This window comes from Papaver somniferum, chromosome 9, assembly GCF_003573695.1.
Source record: "Papaver somniferum cultivar HN1 chromosome 9, ASM357369v1, whole genome shotgun sequence".
Lineage (NCBI taxonomy): Eukaryota > Viridiplantae > Streptophyta > Magnoliopsida > Ranunculales > Papaveraceae > Papaver > Papaver somniferum.
Window position 1 is genome coordinate 33,315,476 of NC_039366.1, and position 17,779 is coordinate 33,333,254.

The window sequence follows — 17,779 nt, forward strand, 5'->3', positions numbered from 1 at the left end:
GTCCATCTGCTCTCCACTCCGTATTTTTGCCATCATTTTCTTCAACAATTTAGCACTTGCCTTCACCTTTTTTTCAATCAAAAGCATAAGTAACTTTAATTTTTCAATACATTATTTATAACATTTTGAAAAACAGTAATAAAAATAAATATCTTACTGTCACATTCCACAAGATCAAGGCCTCATCACCACAGCTAGGGGTATGCTTCATAATTTTCTGAGCCTCTTTCTCCACTGCCTTCGCTTTCTCTTTCTCAACACGGGCTTGTTGGACATGGTTTATTACACGAGGATGAGAAAAAATTTCGTACCATTCCATATATCCCTCGTCAGCAGCATTTGGCTCATCAAACGTTTCTTGACACTCTTCAGTTGGAATAAGATAATTCTCAAAGTTGTTCCAGTGGTCCACTGATGGAGTAGGATTGTATTTTGGAAAAAAAATCTTTTCGTTGTTGTTAGTTCCCCGCTTCGTCACCTTGAACTTGAAGTTTTCCTCTTGCGAACACTTTGGACACAAGAAAATTATCTCAATACTCTTCGAGGATTATACATTGTACAACCGCCGGGATGAAACAACGGACTATTATAACCCCCAATAGGTGAGAAATCAATAACCTCAACATCTTCCTCCTCTTCATCCGATTGAAGAGTGTAAGGATGGAAAACCACATCTTCAATCGTTAGCTTATCCAATGTCTCCTTCAACTCCAACAACTTTATGTTCTTGTTCTTGTCCTGTGAGTTCAAAAATTGGTATTTACCAGCTGTAGGCTTCCCATGAGGCCAAAGAGTGGCAGCATGAGACGATTTAAGTTTAGGGAAGTGGTCGTACACCCGAACCTATGAGAAGAAGCAACAAATAATACATTCGCAATATGATTAGTAAAAATACACATTCATTCACTTATATCTTGAAACACACAAAGGATAATTTAACGAGGTACCTGAACAAGGGTATATAAGCCTCCAAAATATAGACTCTTAATCCTCGAAGCTTTTCTGAGTTCCGCTTGAACGAATGAAAGAACCGCAATGCCCCAACAATAGTTGTTCACCTCATTCAGGGGGTCCAATAGCTGGAGGTAATGAGCATTTACCATGTGACCTGAAGTGTCGGGGAAGAAAATGGTTCCTAATTGATATAACAAATAAGCAGTCACATGGTGCTTAATCTTCTCCGGTGTCATCACCAACTTTCCTTGAACAACCAAATCTTTCCCTGAAAACTCATCAAACAAGGTTTTGAGCTTGATCTTTTTCAACTTCTTCTTGTACGTGCGGTCTTCCTCAAACTCATTATATTCATCACCTTCCTTAGGATCTTTATTTGCTAGTCTAAACTCACATTGTGACTTTGAATCGCACCATCCTAGACACTTTTCAACCAACTTTTCAAGAAGTTCATAACTCATCGAAGGATCGTAGCCATCTCGAACACTTTTTCCCATAATTGGTAGGGATGTGATTCTAAAACAATTATCCGGAGTTATTGCCATCTTGCCAAACGGTAGATGAAAGGTATCCGTCTCTGGATAAGACACTACAAAAAAACCAACCAAATGCTACTTGGCCAATGGTAGTGGCCTATTCAAATCTTTAGTTGCCTAACAATTTATGCAATTAATGTTAATTGCCCAGGCGTAGTGCCGTAAGAGGGTGTTGTTTTATGTTTAAAGCAACAAGTTCGCACTGGTTAGTTGGTCCCCATGTTTAAAGCTACTAGTTTGGCTAGTTGTCCAACAGATGTCACCTAATAGGTAAAGTCACTAATTTGTGTAGTCGTCAGGTTATTAGCGAAAATATTAAGGCAACAACTATCTTTTAATTGTTTAATAGATTTTGCATTTAGAGATCCATCTAGTGGCCAACAACATAAAACCACTGGCTTTTGTAGTAGTCGTTTCATATGCCTAATGGTTTAAGACACTAATTCTTGTCTAGTTGTGGTTTAAGACACTAGTTCTTGTCTAGTTGTTCAATAGGTCACGGATAAATTATTTCATGCATTTGCAAAAATATATATGCAACTAAGTTTTAGTAGCCAATCTTTTAGGCTACAAGTATCTCTAATAATCTCTAGTAGCCAAATGGCTAAAAGCTACTACCATTGCAGCAACAACAGTAGCCAACTCATACATGAAACCAACTTCGGAGTTCCTAAACTTAAAGAGCCACTAGTTCTCTAGATTTTAAATAGGTAATGCTATTAACATCTCAGATGGACCGGTGAGAGGGCTGATCTGGGCTTGACCGGTGCTACGGACCCAGACCTAGAAAAAAAGTCCATCCGTAAATAACTTCCCAAATTTAATGCATTACCAAATATTAATAAATAAATATTAATTGAATTTCTATAATTAACAATAAATACTAAAAAAGAGATATACCAAAAATAATTTTTTATTTAATAGCATTCGTTAAAACAAAGAAGTTTCCAAACAAAAAAATCAAGAATATCGTAATCCCACCCGAAATATCAGGACCACAAGACCAAAAAAAAAAAAGAGAAAGTTCTTCTAAGATCTAAGCTAGATCTTTCTAAAAAGAGACTCTAAATAACAGAAATAATAAATGCATCTAAACCTCAACATATTCTTCTTCATCATCCTCTTCGAGTTCCCTGTCCGGATTCTCCTCGTCATCTTCTTCTTGACCATCTGCAAAGGCATCTACATCCTCCTCTTCAGCTTCCATATCACTACCTTCAAAGGCATCTCGATGTTCATGAATTTGACTCCCGTGCACATCAGCATCTTCATCATCATCTTCCGCTTCATCTTCAGATGATAATTCCATAGCCGGCATGCCATTTTTAACAAGATATTCATTCAACCACTTCTTTGTCGCGTTCGGACCTGTTTATTTCTTAAGCCTTTTGTTTTCCTGTTCCAAGGATGCCATTCTTACTTTCAATTCGGCTATTTCTTCTTCTTTTTTCTGGTATAAACTGTAGTTAGTTGGATGAGCCTTGCGACGACGTTTACCCGAACATCCAGCATTACGAACTTTGTTAAATATCTCTTCTGGAGTGTCATTAGTTTCTCCCCGATATGCGGCTTCCTTCATGGCCTTCATTTTTTCCTGCACATTAATTCAAAACACAAATTAATCACAAAGTAGGCAACCAGAATCAAATGAGTTTGGGCAGGCAATAGCAGGTTGAAGAAAAAAAAGAAATACTGACTACAAAGTAGAATTCCAGAATAAAGAACCGTACTTAATGTGGCCACTATTCACAAAAATTCCCATAATAAAGAACCATACTTATTCACAAAAATTCTACCAGGAGCAGTTTTCACTTAACCGATGATAAGAAACTCAAAACTCTGATATAAAAATGCTGCATATTTTTCTTCACTTAATCTTTTGGCAGAATGAGCACAACATTGCATAGCATAATTTTGCAATTCTATCTGTGCAAATCATGATTGTGTAAATAATAATCTATAAATAGATACATATCAAACATGTTTCATCAATGAAGGATTATTTCTTACACTCATTTCTTTGCATTTGGCGTTGATTTTCTTTTCAGGATCATGGGTTCGTCGGAAGAAAGTCACTGGATCACAAGGCTCTTCGGCTTGTAGCTTTGAAATGGAAAACATCATCATATAAAACAACATATCATGTAATAAACACATCTGACTCGTAAACAATATCATTAAATAAAACAATTGAAGCAGGCATAATATATACCAACTCGTATTCGATACTAGTGAAACTTTTGTTGCCATTACTGTGGTTGATACCGTTGAGTTGCTTCGCAGCCGCAGCAAGACGTCCTCTTTCAGAATTTTTCTATCGCATGAGGTAAAATGTAAGTTAATATGAAGTTAAGTGTAAGAATGCAGAAAAATATAAGACAAAATGTTAATAAAAGATCACCCACCCCAACTCTTCAAGTTCAATCTATATATATAACCTTATGGAAAATCTGCCATAACCACAACCAAACTCTTGTATATGATGTAAGCTACTTTACATCCACATATAATTTATATTCTAAACGAAAAATACAACAAGAAATGATAGCAAGGGTTTGCAAAAAATGAGTTCAGCTGTATAAGAGTGCCCTTGGCAGTGCATTCTTGTTTTCAAACCAATAATGAAGTGCAATTTTAAGACAAAAAAGAAAAGATAACTTGTATAGTGTTTTCCAGTTCCACATATCATACCTAATTGTCCACTCCCATGACTTAAAAAAAAAAACATCATATGTAAACAGTAAGCAAATAGATATACCTTGAACGCATCGGTGGTGAAGTGCTCACACATGTGAGCCCAATCACGTTTGTTGGGGAAATCTTCGGGAGGGTGTGCCAAAGCCTCCAGGTGGCCATCTGATCCAGCGAACCCATCACCCCCAGCTTTTATGTATGCTAGACGAAGTTTGTGCCTGTATGCATTATAGGCATTCCTCATCACGTCTTTGATCACTTTGACAGCCACTTCATCATCAGGAACGAGAATAAAGTGGTCCTATATGGCCGAAAAAAACTTATTAGAGATAGCAACTAAAAAAATTCTAAACTAAGAATAAAATAAGTAACATTAAATTATTTATACCCGGACATTCTGGATCACTCGGGCAATCTTCTGTTCAGGCATATCATCAAATTTATCATATGTTAGTGGGCAATTGTCCCTTTGCCTTACCCACGACCCAATAGAGTTTATAAGCTCATGTCTATAGTGACCACAAAATTTTTCTTTAAAAACGTACACGCTTACTTTCTCCTTCCCCCTCTTGGCAACCGCAAGATTAGTCGTTTTCTTTCTTGTGGTACGTTGTGTTCGACATATTTAAGAAATCAAAGATATCATACATGGAAATTATTAGCTAGCTAGAAAAAAACAAACATTAAAAAACAAAATGCCTCTCACATAAATATACCATCTTGCAGCGAATAGCCAACTTCTTCATTATTTGCTACAGGAGAATTAGACGCTGATCGCGATCGGTTGGGTTGCGAAAAATTATGGTTTTCAGCTGGAGAATCATGTAGATTGTTCCGCTGTTGTGATCGGCGAGATTGCTGTGAAGATGAACTTCGAAGAGCATTATGCTGTGATTGATGAGATGTTGAACTTTGAATAACTTTTTGTGTTGACCGATGAGATGGCTGAAGAGATGCTTGTGTTCGATTATTATGCAATTGATTTGAACGTTGTTGTATTTCATTCTCCGCGGGAGGTGGTACAGAACGACGACCTTGACTTCTCATAGGGCTATGTAGACCATTGTATTCCTTCTCCATATTTCTGTGTACTCCTGTGCGGTGTTCTCTAGGGGATATCCTTGGAGTTAACAGAAAATCATTGTTCAGAGGTGATTCCATTGGATGCACCGCGCATGATATTCCACCATCCCTACTTCTCTGAAGCACAGGTGACTCAATTGGTGAACGACTTGGCAGCACATGACGTGTTCTTCCACCTCCCCTTCCTCCATCCACTGGTGACTCGACCGGTGCATGGCTTGGCAGCGCCCGACCTGTTCTTCCAACTCCATTTCCGTCGTGCACCATTGATTTAGCTGCTTGCAAGCGACTGCTAAAGTCATTCAATTGGTGTTCTTGTCCCTCCTTGTTTTTGTCTCCTGCAGTATGACATTTAAGTAAGGCATATATATTAATTGCTAAAATTACCTAACAATACACAACATCGGTTATTGGTTCTATAAGGCAGAATTCAAGAAACATTTGAAAAATTCCCAGCACTCTATTGGGCATCAATCAGCAAACACTACACTGTGTACTATTACTTGTCATTGAAAATTATGCAGAAAATGGCATGTAAAATTCTAACTCAGTTTACTTGTTCAAAACTGAAAATGTTATTAAGAGAGGAGATTTAGATACAAAAAAAGGTTATTGATTACCAATAAATTGAGATTGTTGCACATTTCTTGGATTTCCTCCATGTCGTGTGTACATGGGATTCGCAATTGCAGTTGAGGAAGCTTTAGCTCTTCGCTTCTGTTCTTTTTTTTTTTTAGTAGTGGATTCTAGAAAACAACCATGCATATTAATCAACACACAACACAAACAGAAAGTTTATGCCTTCATTAAATCATAAGGTTTATTCTTAATTTACCGTATTTTCGACGCAAGGCGGAATCCCCAAAAAATAGGTCTCGAGCCATATCTGATGAAATAAAAACACCTAAAAATTATTGAGAATAACAAATCCACAGATATATACATTTAAGCACACAATTCAACAACCATTTGATCCGTATGATAAATCCTCAAAATGTTGACAAAATCAATTTAACCACTAGAATACATATTGAAATCCATTATACCAGTAATTTTTTTAATACCCAACCATTCGCAAAACTCAATTCATGAAAGGAACAAGTTATAACACTGAGGCGTAAAACCCAATTCATGACAGTATCAAAACAAGAAAAATTTAACCCAAAACATGAAGAAAAAAGACACGAATATATTCCTTCCAAGATTAATATTCAAAAGAAACATACCAGTAAGAACACAACAACCCAAATTAGATAAGTTCCCTGTCGAAAAAAAATACATAAAAAATCAATTAGGTTTTGATACAAAAAATCAAGCTTAGGGTTTGAAGAGAAAATTGAAAAGAAAATACACCTTCGTAAGATGGAGTTGAGATTGGATTGCACTCTTCATGATTTTAGGGATCTTTATATAGCCGAACAGATTCACATCAAGCGGGAAAATCCCGCCCAAAAAATTTTCAGATTGAGTTTCATCCCGCTCAAAACAATTTAGGGTTAACTGAGAAAAAATTGAATTTTTTTTCTTCGATATCTTCTTTCCAAAAATCTAGAAAAGTTTCCCTTTTTCTCTAACGAATTATCGAACTTTCCCTAATTTTCAGCCAAAATATTCCATGAAATTTTTTCCTTCCTTATCTCGGTTCTCTCTGCTCTGCTCTGTAACGAAATTTTTTCCTTCCTTATCTCGGTTCATGTGATGGACACGCCCAAATTGGCCGAGTAAAAAAAAAGTGATGGACACACCCAAATCTTTGTTGTGCCTGTTGCATAGAGAAAGTTTGGTGGATAATACCACCGGCATTGACTCGTCAAAGTAGGGACCACCTACTCAAGATAAAGATATATAAGTTTATTTTTTCTATAAATATAGACAAACCGTGATTTTTTCATGGTGAAATCACCATGTGAAACACAAAAATGTGGTACCACATAAAATCTAAAGGCCACTTCCTATTGTCTCCAGGTGGATCCCAGGAGTTTCTCTCTTGCGGTGATTTCATGGTGTCTAGCACAGCCGATCTTTTTAATCCTTAAGGATTCTTTAGAATCCCATGAGTGACACGAGTCAAGGTCTTCAACCTTCTATGTATCGACTTAATTGAGGTCGAGGGCAATAAATATAAAACATTGTAATACAGTTCCACATTTCTCTCTTTATCTTTTTGTATTATACTAATTTAGTATGTTCATTTAGACTATGATATGTTGGCTACGTGAGCCGGTGATTACACAACAATGCCTTATTTTTATTTTTATTAGTCCGCTTAGATTTTTTTGTTTTTTTTTTAGGTTTTGATCAGCATAAAGAGAATTAGGCAGATAAAAAGTTCGGAGCAATTGCAAATTACGCTTTCACGTATTGCTCCCGTACAACGGTATAGTGAAATGTTTACAAATTTAAATAGAAAAAGAAATATGTAAAAAAAATCATGGACCCCAATCCCTTCCCTATCAGGATACCACTTACATATTCATTGATCTGTCTCTAGCCCAGACCACAATGTTTGAAGCTTGAGTTTTTTATCCTGAATTAATTTTATTTTTAGTATCCGTATGATGCATAGACGTGATGTAAAGTAGTAACTCATACCCTTTCCTTTCAAAAATATAGACTTGTTTCATGTATAATTTGTACGTGAAATCGGCCTATATTTCTGGAACCGAGGGAGTATATATGTTGAGTCATAAACGTAACATACTCGAGGTTGTTTATGATAAAGGCATCGCGCATGCGCCAGGATCTAATATATACAAAGAAAAACCTTTGTTATGTTTTAGGTTGTGGTGGCAAGATAAACGAAAATGTTATTACACTGTGAGATAAGAGGTTCTTGAAATTGCTTTTATTCGTCCAACCATTAATAGGGTTCATGATATCTATCATCCGCCATGAAGTTTGGTAAGTACATCCAATTCAATGTAATAATGTGGAAATAACAAAGTTTGAACATCGACCATTCATATTTTTTGATCAAGAACAATAAGTCTCAATAAAATAAAATGCTGCTTCTTGGATCTGTTTGTAAATTGAGGATAATTAATCTGATTTTGGTACAAACGTCCAAAAATTGAAGTGACTAAGGAACTTCAAAAGTCGTCTGTGATATTTTAATTTTCTACCATGTTTTCTGATCAATACCAATATCGAAATCAAATGTTGAGTACATTGCAATAGATGATCATTTAGGTGATCTTGGTCCATGAGATACACCTTGTGCAACAAATAAGTAATAATTTAATAACCTGATTATATGAGGATAGCTAATCCGATTTTGGTGCAAACGTTCGAAAATTGAAGTCATCGTGAAACTTCAAAAGTCGTCTGTGAGATTTTAAATTTATAGAAACTCAAAACACTCTGGATTTTGGACTTCACTTGATCCCTTTTCATCTCATCGGATAATAAAAGATTTACATGAATATTTTGGAGTTCGTTTGATCTCAATGTGTAGCTACATAATTCATTCGATTATGAATCTCGAACTGTTATATTATATGATTGGTCATGGTATCGGTACATTATATGGAAAGTTTCAGTATTACAAAAATATTTAATGTTTGGTATATATAGTACGACTTAATTTACAAGTATTCATTTCTTGAATATCATTATACAGACCCTGTGGATTATCAATTAATATATATTTCAGTTTTGTTTAATAGCTTTTAGTTCCAATTTAGCAACAACAAGTTTCAACCTAATCTGGAGAGATCGAAGAACCTGAGATATTTATTGGTTTTTTAGTCTGGTACCATGTTAAAGTTTATTGAACTAGAACTCACTAATAGAGGAAACGACAATAAAGTTTAACAAAATAGAAATCGCAAAACTTAATTACATAGAAAGCACACTAACATTTATACTATCAAAACTCTATAAACACTAATCTTATAATCTCTTATTAATTGATTGGAGAGATTAATCAATCCTAATAACCTTTCAATGTATATTGGACTTCACATTAACATTGGACGTCGTTAAATTATGAAAATAAATTACTTTGTCTTGATATTTAAATATATTACATGAGGTTGAACAAATTACGAAGATGAATGAACTTGTACATATATTACATGAGATTGAACAAATTACATAGACGAATGAACTTGTCTTTGAGTTGACTTAACCAAGCTGCTAAGTACATCTAACGTGATCAACCAAACTAAAATTTGAGAATATTTTTTTTTTTTGGAATCAGTTTATTTAAAATTTTAAGCATCCAATTAGATGCTTCGAATTTCATAATTGGACGAGTTGATTTTGGAATTTACTTATATAAATTTTCAATTATACTTATCAGAGTCCGATAAATTACAAAATCTTAAGGAATTAGGGCAAAAAGAATGAATTACCATTTTCACTTACACAAAATGTATAACCATATGCCAATATTTCGATGGAAAGCCAGAGTCTTTTGACATCACGTTTCGATCCGTGTGGTATAAATCTGGCTAATAGAAAGCCAAAATTTCTTATCCACGAATAGATGCAACCCATAGAAGTCATACGGATAGCCACCTTGTCACCTTGTCAAATTGAGGGAAAATTGCGCGCGCAAGATTTGTTGTGGCGCGCTACAAAAATTTGTGCAATTATAATTTTATGGTGATTTTCCGATTTATATGTGTTGCCTAAATATTTTGGGCTAGAAATCGCCTATCGAATCCCTAAAGGCTAAAGCAGTACAACTTTCTGAAACCTAATTCTCAAAATTACTATTTTCTCCAGATTTCCCTTTCTCTTTCGATTCTGATTGATTTCAATGATTTGTGAAAAACTCTTGGTGGGTTTTGTTAATAGAGGCGAAGAAACCAAACATCAAGAGATCAGTTTTATGGAGTAGTTATCAGAGAAGGTTATTCTCATTATTTTTCTCGGTCGTCTTTGATTCTTATAATGAAAAGGAATTAAATTATCCATCATCCTCACCAAAATATGTTCAATCTGCTAGAAATCGTTTTTTTTTTCTTAGAAAAAAACTCGTTCCTCATGTCTCTGGTGGAGCTAAAGGTAAGAATCTCACTCATGTTTTGTTGTTTCTTGAAGATGCACATGTTAATTTTTGTTTCTGTTTTTCACTTTAATTCTCATAAATATATGACGTTAACTGTTTGAAAAAATTACTCTGAGAGTTTTCTAATAGATTTGGTCGATATGATTTTGACAAACTCAATTTTTGACTGTATTTTCAGATGCAGGTTGGATTTTTTATGAAACTGTTTGAATGAGGGTTTGAAGATGAGATGAACTTAAAACAAAGGGTACACTCACTCTAGGAAGTATTGGTAGGTTCAATACCTCGACTGGCTATTATCAAGTTACAAAACAAAGGGTAGGCTGTTCATAATCACAGCTCTTGTTGTCAAGTTTGTAATTTCTAGGTAATAATTCTTCTTCAAATGTTGTCTCATGGATCTATTATCTGAGTGTGCTCAATTTTATTTTATTGCTAAGATTGATGTGATGTAATGAGGATTAAGTGTTTGCTTCCGTTGTTTCTGATTTTTTCTTGTTGAGAATATGTTATGTAGTAATTATGGTTTTGAAAATTTTGTGTAAAGCTTCACAACTTTTTTTTAGCACAATTTTTGTGTGTATTCTGAAAAATTGAGTTAGTTTATCCAAAGATTGAGGTTCTAGTTATATATAACTTGTAATTTGGTTGAAGTAAAAAGTTGTGTTTGATTTGTTTGTTTCCTTTGAAGCTTAGTTTAGGAATTCTGCTTTCTCTATGGGAAGTCTGCAACTGAGCTGTTTTAAGATCCATATTTAACAGATGTACATTTTTGTTAACCACTTACTATAGGTTAACAATATCTCTCACCACCATGCTTCTCCAGTTCTCCTATTCCAGTTCTCTGACCTTTGCTTTCTTTCTTTAGGACTGCCGAACAATTAGTTTCCACCAATCTTTCTTCTTTTTTGATCGTTTTTCCACCAATCTTTCTCATACCGCTATCTCCCAATTACTAACTCACACGCTATTAGCTGGACTGCGCAGTTATTAGTTGATTCCTAACCTTTTTCGATCGATTTGATCAAATACCATTAAAATCTCCAAAATCCAGGTTGTGATGCTGGACTTCGTAGTCTTAGAGAGATTGTTAATTGATACTGTATACTGGAAATTAGGGGTTTTGACTCTATGCTTTTCTCTACTGACAGTCCACTTCAAGTTAGTTTATTAACACTCCAAATCTCTATTTACAAACGCTTATAACCTGTTTGACAAAATTACTCTGACTGTTATCTCTCAGATATGGTTAATTCGATGTTGATGAACTCGATTTGTGTTTGTGCTTTAGATGGAGTTTGGATTCTTGATGAGGTTGTCTGAAAGAGGGTATGAAGAATCGAAGATGAAATGGAGAATATTATGAGGTAATAATCGCTTTCTTAAGTCATGATTTAGCTAATCAATGTGGAGATTTGACTGTCTTTTGCGGCGTTTGTTTGTGTTGGTAGTAGGAAGATTATATGTTTTGGTTGTTGGGGATTCTGGGTTGTGTTGGTACAAAATTAGGCGTTGATGCTTGCCTGATGCTAGCACTTCAAAGTGGAATGGATCCCACGGCCTATCAATGTTGGTATCTACTTTGGAGTACTAGCAACTTGCTAGAACCAACACGAGCATGGAGAGTCTGAAGCTTAATTAAATTTGGACTAAATTTGCTGACATTGTTTACTATGAATGTTTTAGCTCTGGATTTTGATAGTTGATGTTGTTAATTGTACTGCCAAAGCTGAGTGAATCTTATTGTGTGTGGAGGGACGACTTGGTATCTGGCATGTTGCTTGATCCTCATGGTTTAGATTTGTAGGGTGTTTAAAAGGATTTTGAAGGTTGGTGCTGTAACATATTACACGCTATAATTTTTGTCTGTAGTTGTGGATCTTAGGTCGTCCAAAGTTTCCTAACTAGGAATGTTGAATTATAAAGCCAAGTTTGTGTTTGACCCTCTTGACAAACCAAGGTTTCGATGTCGTTACGGTTATTGTTGGGCTACAAGGTGACCTAACCCACTTTATTTGTTTTGTTTAATGTTCTTTTTTGTCTGTGGCTTAACTCCTCCTATTTTTAAAAAGATTCAGAACTCATGCAAATGTATGAATACATGGAACATTCAGGTGAAATTCGTAGTTCCTTAGTAGAAGCACCAAAGGAGGCCTTACCTCTTGATTGTAGGCCTAGTTTTGGCACAGCATGGCTGACCGAAGACAACTTTAAAGTAGGTGATTGAACGTTCTCGAAACTGCCAACTGATGTTGTTTATTTTGATTCTCATACAATATCATTTCATATAATTGGTAATTTCTTGTTATTCTCAGAGTGTTTTTGTGTATTGCAAGTGAACGGAACTTACAAATGTAAGTGCATACTTGGCATTTCCGATGTGGATATCTTTCGTGGCAATCTGTTCATTTGTCAAGCTAAAGACTCCTCAATGTTTGACATGATTCGAAGTTATTCCTCGTTGTGAGTGAATTCCAATCCTTTTGTTTGCTATATTTTGTTTAATATAAATCTGTTTTAGTAAAGTAAGAGACGGTATGAATGAGTCTTACTTGGATTGTTATTTGTCATCACTGGGGTTTGGTTGATTCTCCTCTTGAATTTTTCACTGATGGCTTTTAAATATGCAGCGGACTGAAATTCTATCATCAAATTCATACAACTGAACTCATGCTTTAAGTTGGTGAAACTAAGGTTGGTTAATTGATCCTTTGTATATTTTCTTATTAAAAAAATCTCTGGTCTGACAGTTAATTGCTTAATTTTGTGAGTTACTCTCTTATTAAGGGATCAACACCTAGCTGTGAACGTTCTCAGCTATACCCAGAAAGTAATACTTGATTCATGTCAATTTGATCAAACTTCCAAGGTCCATGAACTCTTGTGACCCCTGAAACCGCCCAAAATTAACTTTTTGTAGTTGCAAGCAATTTGTCTCAAGGATTTAACTTGCCGCAGAGCTGCTATCCCTTGTTTCTAGCTTATTAGAACTTATATATTTGCTTATATATGGTATTTTTGCAGGCACCTAATTAGGATGGGTCTCATTTAAACGAGGAGTTGACTACCTATCTAGTTACTGCTACTCGTTCTAATCTGCATACAACAAATTTGGTTTGTTCAAATTTACATACAATTCTTTGTAAGTTCAAATTCTTCGTAAGTTCAAATTCTTCATAAGTGATCAAAAAAGTTCGGTTCGTTCTTTTGGTTGCACTTATTTTATAGGAAATGGACAAGGACTTTATTGTTGTTTCTATCCTCAATGTGATTCAGATGTGCAATGGTGGAAATATTGAAAATCAGGCAATTTTCTTGGAGCCAGAAGACGAAGTAGAAGGTTTTCTTGGAAAACAAATAAGAAAGTACCTCAGCTTGCACTTCAGGTTTGTTCACATTCTAATTTTTGTTTTGTTTTGTTGTTGTTGCAGAAATCTTGTATGCTTATGTTTCAATTTTTTCTAATTACAACATCCGTATTCCAATGGTTTCTGACTCATTTATTTTTCTTTTGTGGATAAGGTTTGTTGTTACTATGACCAAGGAACCAAAAAGTAAGGCTACAATTGTGTTTCGTGCCTAAAATATACTTTATTTTGGTGCCTGCAGTATACTTTGGTTTGGGGTAGGACTGACGTTCAGTCCAAAGCCATCGGCCATGAAGAAGTAAGGGTTTGGGGTAGGACCGACTTACACCACTGACGAAGAAGACGATGACTTTGAACTTGGTGATATTGGATTCTAATAGCCCGCATTTGGCGAAGGTGCAGTTTATGCACGTTGTTCAAGTGTATACAGTGGTCAAGTTTTTATTTTTGTTTACGAGGAATTCAACCCTTTTGAACTATGTATGGAAACTTCTTCTTTTGGTTGTATGGAATTTTTGAACTATGTATGGAAACTTCTTGTTTTGGTTGTATGGAACTTTTGAACTATACATGGAAACTGAAAGTGATGCCCAGATTCTGTGAGGAAGGAACTTTTTTTTCTTTTCAATCAAAGTTTTACCACTATAGTTACTTTTGTTAACTTCATGTGATGGAAGTTCTGGCCTTAGCCTTCATTTTTATTAAAACAAACAGAGTTTTCTTGCAATTGGCATGGTAATGTTAAGAATCTGATTTTGCATTGACGCGGAGTGTTTCTATATGTAGTCGATACACATTTTAACACATCTTAATTACTAAATAACTCTACAACAACCTCATGTTAGTTGATACACAATAACATGTCCAGACTATTGAGTATGAGGGCTCACTTACAAGGCTTCTCTCATTAAATTATTTACTCTTCTTAAGTTAAGCTACTACGATGCTCAAGTTGGTTCCCAAAAGTAGCTTAATGTATATGCCTACTGTAGTTTCCATGGTTAGTTCCCAAAGGTTTAATCAACTAGGTTTACCTGTAGTTGCGTTACTTTAGTGGCTGAATAAAGAATTAGGCAACTAGTGTCTTGTTGTTGGTTTTCTCCATGTGGTTGAATGTCTCAAGCTACTAATACATTTTTTTGGTTGGCGCACATTTATTGCTAATGGATTTTAGAAACTATAGTTGCTTACCGTTTAGTGGCTTAAACCAATACACCCCCCCGTTGCCTTTCCTAGTTGCTTAAACTGTTAAGGCAACTATATTTTGCTGCTGTGGAAAAATGTTAGTAGCCTTTGGTCAGTTTTTTTGTAGTGAGACCTCTCGGCAAATGCAGAAACATTGACAGCATTAAATTTTTTGGTGCGCATGTTGTATCCCATTCCATAGCACACAATCAAATACCGCCAAGCGGACCTCATCACACTCATTCTCTATATTCCATATCTTGTTCTTTTGACGTTTCAAAACACGAACAACATTATTATGATCCTACAAAAACAACATCATATCTTATATACTAATATATATATAGAAAAGAACAATATATGTCAAAATATAATAAAATGGCTGAGAAATGTTGATGGTTAAGATTTAACCATACCTTTGTCGCAAAGATCTTGGCAGCCCATGAGTTTTTGTAGCCCATCAATACCTCCCCTCCATCTCTTGGAGTACCATAAGTTGGGTTCTTTGGCGGAAACACAAATTGTATTTAGGAATGTATGCATATCTAGCAGAAGGCTTTTTAGGCGTCTTTTTAGTTTTTTTTTGAACAATTTCTGCTTGTTCCTCTTCCTCTTCATCCGAGTCCTCCTCTGATTCGTCATCTTCATCCTTATCTCCATCTTCCGTATCTTCTTCACCGTTATCATTGTCATCCTCATTTCCTCCTTCTTCTTCAGTGGGTTCCTCTCCTTCGCCTTCATTATGTTCTTGATTTCCCATCTCTTCCACAATCTCTTCGTTAACTTGATTGATTACATTGTCAACATTATCTCTATTGACATCATCTTGGATGGCAACACCCGGTAATGAACCACCTCCAAACTTAACATTTTGGGTTCCACGCTTATCGGCACCTAAGTGTAATCTGCCTCGAGGCGTGGGAGTTCTCATATCTTCCACTAATCCTTGGTTGGATTTTTTTTCCTTTCCCACTAATCAAGAAAACAAAACATATTATCTAACATATGGGTTCCAGAGAAAAGTTCTGTTAGTAAAGTAATTTTACGATCAAACTGAACTCCACATTTATGCAATTAGTTAGGAGTTCGGTTTGTCAAGAATTTTTGTGAACCAACCAAACAGAGTGGGAAAAGTTCGGTTAAATCATAACTCAACATACAGGGAAAATAACATAGTTCGGTTACCCTGGATTTTGTTTGTAATATGGGTAAAGTTCGGTTACTTTGTAGTTTTAAAAATTGTTTGCGAATCAACCGAATAGAGATGGACAAGTTCGGTTACACGAGAACTCAACACAGGAGGGAAAATAGCACAGTTCGGTTACATTGGAATTTTTTTTTATATATGGGTAGAGTTCAGTAACTACGTAGATTTAAAAAAATTTGCGAACCAACCGAACATAATGGACAAAGTTCGGTTGTATCATAACTCAACATAGTGTGCAAACAAGCAGAGTTCGGTTACAAAATTTCAAAAAACACATTTTGAGTAATAAAGGTGAAGTCCGGTTGCAAATCAGTTTTAACATTTTTTGCGAAACAACCGAACTACGAGTTCGGTAAGCTATATCTAAATTTCATGAAACCGAACTGTTCTTCGTGTTCTTCATATCAGGAAGTTCGGTTAGACAACTAGGATTTTTTGAAACTCGTTCTAACCGAACAACACACTGTAACTTCCATTTGAACCCTATTTTAATGATTTATGTACAATTAAACAAATCAAAATCAAATTAAAAGTAATGGGTTTACATAAAAATACATGTGGATCTTTGCCATGGAAGTTTCAGGGTTATTCAGGCGTCTATTGTAGCTGATTATGACTTCATTTTCCGGTTCCACTTCTTTATGAATCTCAAAATCACTTGGCTGATTTGCTAGATGTCCTAATGGGGGACCTGTTCCTGGGATTCAGTTGGTTTTCTTTCGACGAACCATTCTTATACTCGATTGATTAATCGACGATGACAATTTTATGAATCGATGATTAATCGATGAAGACGATGTTGAAAGGAAGAAGAAGAAGAAATTTTTTTTTCTTTGTGCGGCGGTAGGGTAGGTCTGATTTTGTGTTTTTGTTAATAGATTAGATTAGGTTTAATTTTATATTTTGACAGTTATTAGTTTAGTTATAATCTCAATTAGGGTTAGGGGGCAAATTAGTAATGTCTATACTTTAGGACATCCCTTATAAATATAGGGTAGATGGCCTTATAAAATAATGGTCCCCTCAAAAAAAGACTGGTCCCAAAAAATCGTTCTTTCTTTAACAATTTAATCGAAAACTAGTGGCAAAAATACCCACATTGTCCAGTTTCAAGGGCCATTTAACAACAGCTATCGCAAATATGTCTGGCAATCCATGTATCACATGGGAGGGTGTCTTTGCATCACATGTATCCGCCCTGGCGATCATGGCAATGTATGGGTTATGGAGGAGTATGGAGTGAGAGAATTTTGGACTAAACGATTCACCGTTCCTCAACGAGCAAAAATTTTGTCAACTTCAGGCCCATAGAGTATGTACGAAATGGAGAGCAAGTTCTCCTAAATGTTCAATCACGGAATACATGGAATACAATTACTAGCAATGAGTTAGTTTGTTATAATCCAAAGAGTAAAAGAGCGGAAACTCTAAACTACCATGGCAGTAATCAGAAATGGTTGTTTGCCTATACTTATGAGGAGAGTTTATTTTCTGCAAGCCATAAGCAGGAGTCAGGTGGTATTCGGCGTTATTTTGATAATGATCAAGTCGAACAAGAAGATGGATTGCCAGAACATGATCAAAAGAGAAGAAAGATCACAAGTTGAAGAATGCCTTTATTATAGTACGTGAAAATCAAGTTTCTTTATGCGTTTGGGCGTTGTGTTCCTGGTTGGATTCCTGAATTTTCCGCGTAATGCTGTTGGATGCAAAATCTTTGCTTTGAATTGGCAAC